This window comes from Macadamia integrifolia, chromosome 8, assembly GCF_013358625.1.
Source record: "Macadamia integrifolia cultivar HAES 741 chromosome 8, SCU_Mint_v3, whole genome shotgun sequence".
NCBI classification, from domain to species: Eukaryota; Viridiplantae; Streptophyta; class Magnoliopsida; order Proteales; family Proteaceae; genus Macadamia; species Macadamia integrifolia.
The window spans coordinates 13,697,426-13,707,650 of NC_056564.1; the positions used below are offsets into that span (position 1 = coordinate 13,697,426).

At 34.5% G+C, this 10,225-nt stretch overlaps 1 long non-coding RNA gene across 1 annotated transcript; it reads right to left on the reverse strand.

The window, feature by feature from the left end:
- Positions 1 to 8,523: 8,523 nt before the first annotated feature.
- Positions 8,524 to 9,129, reverse strand: LOC122086667. Its single transcript, XR_006142513.1, has 2 exons — positions 9,000 to 9,129; positions 8,524 to 8,817 (listed from the first exon to the last, which is right to left on the reverse strand). It is a non-coding gene; the product is annotated as an uncharacterized LOC122086667 (long non-coding RNA).
- Between the last annotated feature and the right edge of the window lie 1,096 nt (positions 9,130 to 10,225).

The following is a 10,225-nucleotide window of genomic DNA, read 5'->3' on the forward strand; positions in this document are numbered from 1 at the left end:
AAATTGAGCTAGTTCCAATTTTAATTTGTGATCTACATGTTTCATGGCTTTAATTTGATCTGTAAATCCAACTCTGAAGACCAAAATACACACATTAATAGCGGGTCAGATTCCAGTATTGAATAGATCAGCAGATAAGAATATTCGTCCTTCAAGGGACTCCTTGGGTCTCCAGCCTTTTTTTTTTAACTGCTTTCCTTTATTATATGCAGAATTTTAGTTTGTTTTTGAGCCTTTTACATATGGTTAACCGTAAGGGGCTTCAGCCCTGTACACAAATTTGATGAATTGGAACCGTCTTTTGCCTTCAATGTTCTGTGAGATTCAGAGCCCCTTTGCTGTGAGACGCAGTAAACCACTTGGTGGGATTCCAGTCGAGGACCAGGTGGGAAGCTTGGTTCATATCTTCTAGTATTATTATTCTTCTTTTTTCTTCTATTGACCACAACAAGTCAGATCTTATCCCTCCTATCCTGCGTATGCTTTTCTTTCCATAGTTCTGTTTCTTGATTATTTAACTTCTACTACTATTCTTCTGTTCTTTATCTTCAGTTGCAATTCTGTTTGTAAGTTTAAAGTCTGATTTCAGAAACTGTTTGTAAGTTTAAAGTCTGATTTCAGAAACTATTCTAAAAATCCTATCCTTATCGATTTCAGAATCCTAATTGCACTGAAACTCTTTAGTTCTGATTTCTGAAATTGATTATTTTCTCCGTTTCTGGTCTCTGCTTGCTTTTTATTTCATTCTTCATATCTTATCTGAAACCTCATAGACCTGTCCCTTGAATTCTGCAGATTTCCAAAAATCCTACTCCCAGTAGAATTATTACATTCTGAGAATCTGACCATCAGATCTCTATCAATTTTGCAGAACTGTCCCAAACTGAGGATAGTACAGTTGACCACAACTATAGGCACATCAAATTGCCTTATTTCTATTGGATTTCTATTCAAATCTGGTTTGTTCCTAATTTCCTGTGATTCTGGTTCACATGAGGTTTTCTTAATCCTAAACCCTCACGTGCTAGAAACTCAATTAGTGAAACTCAATTAGTGTAACTCATATATCAATAAGGACATTTTCAGCTCTGAAGCAAATAAACATGGCACATTATTCAAGTCAACCCAAATCAACTTACAAGTCAAATAAGGTTCAATCCAGCTGGTAGACAACACCTACATGAAATCCACCATGCTGATCAAGTAAATAAGAAAAATCAAGACTCAAGTAAAAAAAGCTATCGTAGGAACTTTACATGTTAGCAAGAACACAGAGTGGTGGAACAAATTCAATGATGAGTTTGACGACCACCTTTTTTTTTTTTAATATATACATAGGACAAGCTCAAAATTTTAGACTGGGAAAAAGCAATAACGGATGATCTCCATGTTGCCAAAAATGATAAGATTCTAATTTATACAAATTCAAAACTACGAAAAAACAACATGCCTTCCAGGATTTCTGAATGGTACATAAGATGATAATAACTAACAAAAAACAATTATGTAACAGATACTTATACAGAAGACAATATAACTGACATTCTCATCTTTATCTGAAGATTGTGACTTTTCTGACTTCCTTAAACCAATCAATGTTTTCAGCCACTTCCCAGAGCCAGCCATGATGACAATCACTCTATCTCTAGCAGATCAAAACCTGCAAAAGGCCACTTGTTCAGCAGTTCTTGTGTATGACATTGTTTTAGCAGCAAAATAAAAGAGGATTCAGAAAAAAGATGATGGATGACCTAAAAAAATCAAGGAATTACTTGATGAACTCCCATGTTTCTTGGAAATAGGTCCTCAATTCTACATTCTCAATAAATATCAAAAAAGATATACAATATCTTACTTCTGAAAGTATAGCAGAAATTTCTTCATGAAGAGCATAACAAAATTCAGTGGGTCTTCTCACTAGAATTAGCTCCAGCACACACACACACACAAAAATAATAATAATAATAATAATAATAATAATAATAAATAAACAGATGATCATAATCATATAATCCTCGCTCTTTTGGTTAGTATATATCTTTTTATTTCCCATTTATCTACCTACATATATATAATTATCCATATAAGTTGCCCCATATGATCACTATTTTATAAACAATAATTTTCTTCTATCCAATAATATCTTTCACATACCAAGTTAGTTCATGGTCTATAACTACTAATCAACAAATCTTAATAATTTTTTCAATGGGAAATTCTTATATTATCATTTATCAGTTATGACAAACATTTACAATCAACGGAACGAATGCATGTTGGTATTCTTATATTATCAGTTATGACAAACATGTATACACCACACAATCCCAAATAAACAAAAACTGTAGGCACTTCATTAAATTATATGTTCTCTTTCTCTCCTATTAAATATAACTAAATCAATGGAACGCATGCATGTTGGTATTCATCGTTAATGTGGCATTCGCTTTCTTATTGAAGTCATCAATGCATACAACAGTTTTAGATGATGTGTATGGGAGAAATATTTATATAGTCAATCAATTCAAAGCAATGTAATGGAATGATTTAAAATAGAATATTCAATTTTAAGTGGCATTGCTGTTTCATTTGTAATCTCTATGATGATTAAAATTTCAATACAAATATAAATACAAAAAAATGTTCTTGAGGATCTATTGTTAGATCAAATAGAAATATGGCGCATACAAGGAAAGAGCCTCTCCCTAATCATGCAAGGCATGCAATTTGGATTAGTAAAATTAACAAAAACGACCTCAATTGCAATTCCAGTTTTTTTTTTTTTATTTGAATTGCAATTCCAGTCAATATAACTTTCCACAAGCATTTTTTTTTTCATAGTTAAAACCATGAGTAACATACTGACATCATCCATAGTTTCGAACACCCCCCACCACAAAAAAATGCAAAAAATATGAAAATTTAATATTCTAGGTACCAGAACTTTTCCCTGCTAAAGGAAGTAGACATCATCTCCCCCAAGAAGCATCCTTCTTGTTCCCACATCTTTTCCTTTTCTGTTGTTCAATAATTTCATATCAAAACCCAAAGTACCTTAACCCAGGTCTCCATCAGTAACAACTAACAATATCAAATGTGGGTTCCTTTTAGTTGACAATGAGGAGAGGATAGAACAGAATCTAAATTGACATACCAGAAACTCCCATAGCATTCAAAATCTAGCACAACAGAGGAACTGATGTCATGCACAATCAGATACAAAATTGTCACTCCATGGAACAAAAGAAGAATCTGCAATGCACTTCCTCTATCTAAAATTCGTTAACTATTTCGCCTCTACCTCCATTCCTTCATCCGAACAGTTATCCAAGAAAGAGGAGAAGAATATAATTTTTTTTTTTTGGGTGGGGGGGGGGGGGAGTGGTATTGATGAAGGTGAGAAAGAGAACTTGTGGATGAGACGCTTCCAAACAGGCCAAAACAAACTCATGTGAGTGACTCATTCAAAACTAGCTATTGAATCTGCATGAATCAACAGGAAATCAACCGGTATCTGTCAGAACTAGCCAATTTCATATCTTCCCAGAAAGTTACATCATACTTGAGTGCCATATGAAATCAGAATTTTTCATAAACCCACCAATTAAAGATAAAGTTCATAACCAAGCACATACAAATATTGAATAATAAGAGCAAGTTCAAAGAAATTAGTGTTTCAAAGATGTTACCACCATAAGTGAAAAAAGTTCATATAAGGAAACAAAACGAAAGGAGAACAACTAAAATTAGGTTTCCAGGTTCAAGCATGTGTTAGAATTATATCTGAAAAATGGGATATAGAGAGTAGTAGTAATGACAATCAGACTTGACTTACCTCCTCTTCTGAGATTTCTTCTTCTCCTTTATCTTCTATTTTGCTGGAGGACACTATGAACGACCAGAAAAGGTTCGACTATCCATCCATCATCTGATTCCAATCAAACATGTCAGTTAATCCATGCCCATGTGAACTCAATGGGACATTAAGGCTGTGTTTGGATGCAAAAAACGAAAACCGAAGATAAGAATCGATAAAAGAAAAAAAAATATCAGAAAACATAAAAAGGAAGAAGAGATAGGTGTGCGAGAAAAGAAAGAAACGGGTATGCGAGGTGGTTGAGAGAGAGATAGAGAGGTTCCCATTGTTTAATCAAATGCTGAACCGTGGATCTGCAACGTTGAATAGGCTTCCAAAGATGATCTCAAGCCCTAGCATAGGGGTAGGATATGCCGATGCCGTTAATGAGAACTCCAACACTAAACCCTAAACCTTTAGACCTTCGATGGGTTCCTGAATCTGCCGGATCCCTTCGGAAAGGTTCTTAGAGAAATCAACCTCCACATTCTTGACCTGGGAGTTCCAAAACTTCAACTTATCAGGGTTGCAATCCACCAAGACCAATTTAAGTCTCTTCCCCACTAATTAGAAGGGGAAGCCTAAGCACCTACGATCCATATGTCTTTGAGATTCTTACCATGTATGAGAAAAGAATCATAAACCCAGCGAAGAAGAAGCAAGGTGAAAGAGTTAGGAGGTGAAACCAATTGTGGTGCTGCAAAATTAAACAGATTACCATCTATAGAGACTATAGAGTAATCATCTTCTGGATCCGGATCCTCCCTCCCTGTCAACTACTGTCGAAAATTACATTATTAAGTAAATGAACTGTTAACAATAACAGAACAAAATCCCCTCCCCATGTCCTATCAAATATAAAAATAAATCAAAAACTTCCCAACTGCAGAAGAATGAATAATTTATCTTTTCTCTGATGATATCTTACTAGAAACACTACAACCATGGAAGAAAATAAAGTCAAAAGGAATGCATACCACCACCAAGTACCCTTCTACAGTTTAACTACAACAAACAATTGGTTTCACACAACTCTGACCACATGGAGGAGAATATGCACAACAACTCAACTTAAAAAAAATTATACAACTTATTACCGTTAAAAATTCATACAATCCAAAAAAAAAATCAACCATGCTACTAAAAAACTCATGTAATACCACTAGATTTAAAAGAAAGAAATTAATTGTAACAAAAGTAAGCAAGAAACTAAAAGGCTTTATTCTCAAGGATGAAAAAATCAGAATCTTTTGAGATTAAAGGAGAGGGACAAACAATGAAGGACTGAAATTACTGGGAAACACTTATTCCTCTATTTAGAATAGAGTCCATTGAGAAACATAAGAAGTGTCAAATCAATGTTCAAAGGAAGGAGGGTTTCAATGATGAAAAACCCCAAAATTTCAGGCACCTATTGCGTCAGCAGGAGGAGTTTGTATTGGATTGTGGCAGGTTTCTTACATCATTCTTAAGATGTATTTAAGGCTACTCTTGTGGCAGAAGTTCAAAAGTCAACAATTTCCACTTGTCAGAGAGACAAGGTATGGCCTCCAAAGCTCTCTCTCTCTCCCAATAAAAAAAATCTCTCCCTTCAAATCAGCATTTATTTAACATACATTCACATTTTTTCCCCGTCAGACTCAGTTTGGATTGTTAAAGTCCAAACAGCGAAGAATCTTCATAAATCATGTTTGTTACAGTCAAGTAACAAGGAGTGTGAGACTTGTATGAGCTTAAATTCTATTACCAATAGGAATTGGGAACTAGAGCTCAATATGGGGAATCTGATTACTATTGAGATATGGGATTTAGTTGATTAATAGGTCTAATATGACAGCTGTATAACTAATGATACACAAATATAATGCAAAAACCGACCAATTCCAGGCACTTTAGACTATCCTGATCAAACTGGGTCTCAATGGAAAACCTCGTAGCTTGAAGTTTTAATGTTTTTCCTCGATTCAATTTTGACTAAATTGGAAAAACAGTTTCGTGGCTTCCAAAATATGGATGTCACCAAGAATATATGGAAGAATGGCAAATCTATTCACCTATGGGTCACAATTGGAAAAAGGCTCAAGCAAAGGAGCTTACAAATCTAGTCTCAATTCAAACAAGAAGGTAAAAGAGATTACACAATTCAAGCTTTTCACAAAGATTGACTGGAAAATATAATGAATTCGTGCTCCTCATGGCAACTCTAATGTCAACATATGTTTCCCATTTTTCTCTCTATCATTGAAGCAAAGGCTGTCAAAAGAAGTCATGTACAAGTTGTAGTAGGTAGCTCAAGCATGACATAGAACATATTTGTAAATTTCATATTAGTGGTCATTTTCAATTTGGTGACTAAAATGAAACTCATGAATATTTTGGTTGTTTATTTCGTGATTTTGTTACTTTTTTTGTCACATACTTAAATACATATTAAAGACATATGTATGAATATATGTTACATATTATGTATGAATCATAAACTAGAAATTTATAGTATATACGCATTTCAAAGTAAATGGAACAACAGTTGTGGTTGCCCTGGGGGTTAAGGTATGAGATTATGGTTAAGAGACAGTCCAAATTAGACATCTAGACAGAAAATTCATTAAAATAATATAGGTTGGCGATCTACTCCCATCCCAGATTGGATAGTTCCGGAATAATAAATCATCTAGATCGAGCTACCTGGTGGATGATCCAAATACCAATATTTGACATTGTCACAAAGCTCAAAAATAACTATTTTAATAAGGACCAAGTTCCAACATATATTGTGCTTAAGACATTACAAACTGAGCTGGATTTATAACCCAGGCGCACATAATATTTATTCTTTAGTCCAGTTTCCAAAAAATAAGCCTCAACTCTCTTTCAGCTGGAAACTGAAATTGTGGCAAAATTAACAAGATTATCTAAAAATATGCAAATAAGTTCACTCTGAAAATGTAGAATATCTGATAAGAAACATTTCAGCCACGAATAACATAATGGTTTTTGAGCTGAAGCCAAATATTGGATAATATGTCCTAAAATGATGTGAAATTAGTAGCTAAGAAGCTGACAAGTACTGTAATATATATATATATATATAAAAGATTCATAGATAATTGAATAAAGAACTAGTTGGCATCACCCCATGGCTGAAACGAAAAAACAAAACTACTTGAAGCCAAGCCTTTATTCCTCCCACCCCCACCCACCCCCCACTAAAGCCAAGCCAAATAATGGTCATATAACAGAACAGAAAACTCTCCAACTTTGTCAAAACAAATACATATGGTAAATGTGATGAATATCAACGATGACAGATAGACCAAATTTTAGCAAAGTAGGCTGGCATCGTCTTCTTTCGCACTTCTCTGAGTGGGTAAAATGGGAATGATGACAAACAACAATCTATAGTTTCGATTAGTTTTGTTCCAGTGATTTATTCATAGCAGGCATGCTTCTTTGAAACAGCAACCAAGGAAGAACTTATGCATGATTTTAACACCAGAAGTACAGTCTCAATATGTTGTAATAAAATTCACACATAAAACTAAAATCATTAGGTGTACAAAGCTTTGAAACCTGTTATCAATAAAAAGAATGCCACAACGATCAGCAAGACCATTATATACCTGCAAACATATCAAAACCCTATTGGAAATCGTCATACATAGTTCAGACCAGATCTATAAACAAAGCCCTTATAAACATAATACTAATACAGGACGACTGCAGAAGAAGTTCTCGTAAACAAGTGCATCCTTAACACCAATTCTGAGTGATATCCTGATTTAATATCATGGAACAAGGATGTCAGAAGCTTTATAAACATATGCAATAGATATGTGACATGTAAAACATTTTCATTTTATCAACTATAATAGTACTACTCAATAGCAACAATAAGAAACTTGTAAGATATATATTCAACTATAGCATTTGCAGACAGCATACTTGGATTCGTTTGGCAGAAGAAACAGATTTAAAGATAAACCAGAATACACAACTTTTGCAACTGAAGAACAGGTTCTGTATCCACCACTGGATACGGGCAAACACTAGTTGTTACAAGTTAATTAATGCTAAATCAAATGCTGGAAGTTCTAACACAAAAAATGATGCCATAAAATTAAAGCACTTTATATCTGTAGTAAGTCATTGCAGTAGGTTTTCTGCTTAAGGTATAGCAAACTTACTTTTCTATACTAACAAATTCTTCCTAGCTTATCCCAAAAAAAATGTGCCAGGAGGGCCCGCTGAAAATGAGGTAACAATAAAAAACTTCTCATTTTGATACATTACCCTTTGCTTGAGAAAATCTTCTAAACTGTACGATTTATGAAAAGAGGGAAGAAGAGCATTTCCTTATGTAAGGCCATCAAGGAGATTAAGGCTTCTATCTTAGTTAGCAGTGAAAGGCTGAATGAAAGCAGAGCTGAATCATATCTTTCTTTAAGGAGGAAGTTTGGCATCCTAGGCCTTGGGAAGATAAAAGACCCTTGGGTTTCTATCCAAGAGAGAAGGGTCAAACTAACTGAATCAACTTACAAATATATTTAGTAAACTTGCTTGTGCAAATGCATGTGTGGCCATTTGTTAGATGGAGGAGCATATGTATGTAACAAACAAAATGTTTAAATGCTAATATGGGGGCAGAGAGAGAGAGAGAGAGAGAGAGAGGGAAAAAAATTTTCCCGACATGAGCATGTAATTGAACATAGAAAAAATAAATCAATGTGGTTACAAATAGGGGTGGAAGAGTCACAAGTAAGTGTTGGTACGATAGGAGAGCATACAGTTTTTTTTTTCCTTCCAATTAGTTGTCCCCTCATGTGGAAAGATTCCTCGGGCATTATACGTTGGGGCTTTTCATCTAGTATTGTATTTGGCTGTATACTTTGGGTTTCAAAACCATATCATATGGTTAATCCAAGTCTTGCAAAATATCTTTTTGGGATCGTAGATGGCCTACTCTGCAACAAAGTATCAACATAAAAGAGAAAGATAAGAAGAATCTCGCTTTCATTTCAAATGAGACTAATTTGCAATAGAAAAAATGCACAGGTATATGATGAGATTTACCATGAAGCAAAACTCATGATGACAAAGAGGAAAGACAGAATGAATACAGAAACTAAAAATTACATGTACTAACCATGATCAATTTCATCAGTTCAACAGAGGAAAGAATCTTCCCTTCCCAGATTTCTTACTTCTCACCACAAAATCCCAGGAAGCAGAGATTATGCCACTTTTCCAACTTTCTCGCATTGCAGGTTTTTACAGTGCAAGTCAAGAGGTTGATTTCAATGAACAGGACGAAGACCCACTGCCTTCACCACAATTGGTTTGATTTGGTCTCATGGATACTGGACACCTCATGGATGTGTCTACAATTGGACACTCAAAACTCGAACACATCAACAAATATCCAAGGAGTTTGGAAGATGTTGAGAAACATCTGTGGGTAGACCTGATAACAGAGTTAACAGTTCACTGATAAACTAGTCAGAAAGGATATGGAAGAATTTTTCTAATCCAAAATTAGAAGAACTCAACTATGTATAACTTATAAACAAATATGAAAATCAGGTTGATAACAATTCATAATCAATGGGAATGAATCTGTCCAGGTGTAATTATCTCAAATGTTTCAGATGAGTTCCATTACCACGCACCGGATGTCCAGTAATTATCTCAAATGTTTTATTTTTCACCTCATTTGGAAAGAGGTATCTTAAATGCTGCATACGGATTCAAAGAAGACATTATAGGATTTATTGTCTAAGCTAATTGAAGATCTCCCTGTTCAAAGATGTCAGTAACACCAGATGGAAAACAAGATTAATACTGTAGAAGAGAACCCAGCGATGGAACACTTGATTAATACAGTAGAAGATAACCCAGAGATGGAACACATAGTTAATACTGTAGGATTCTTTTTTTTTTTTTTTGGCGAGCAGGGGAGGGGGGTGAGGGGGAATGAACATAGTCTGCAATCATCAGATCAAGATATTCATATCGATTCATTCAGTAAAATTTATCCCTCTACAAAGCTCCCAGGTTCAAATAAAATGTGTAAACTTAAGACGCTGAAATTATTAGAAGTCCAAAGCAATCACATGTATGAAGTCATCACCAAACTAAGCATGACCACCTCATTTGCTGAACAACAAAATGAAGGGAAAAAAAGAAAGAAAGAAAGTTCAAGAATAAAATCTCTTAGTTAACTGAAACCATCCAAAATGATTAGTCTAAACTTTGGAGGCAGGGCACACCTAAGAAGAAAAATATATAGTTCAGATTATCGTAAAAAAAAAATAATGTGCTTCATAGGTAACTAAAGTTCTCATACAAGAACCACCAGAAAGGAAATATCAA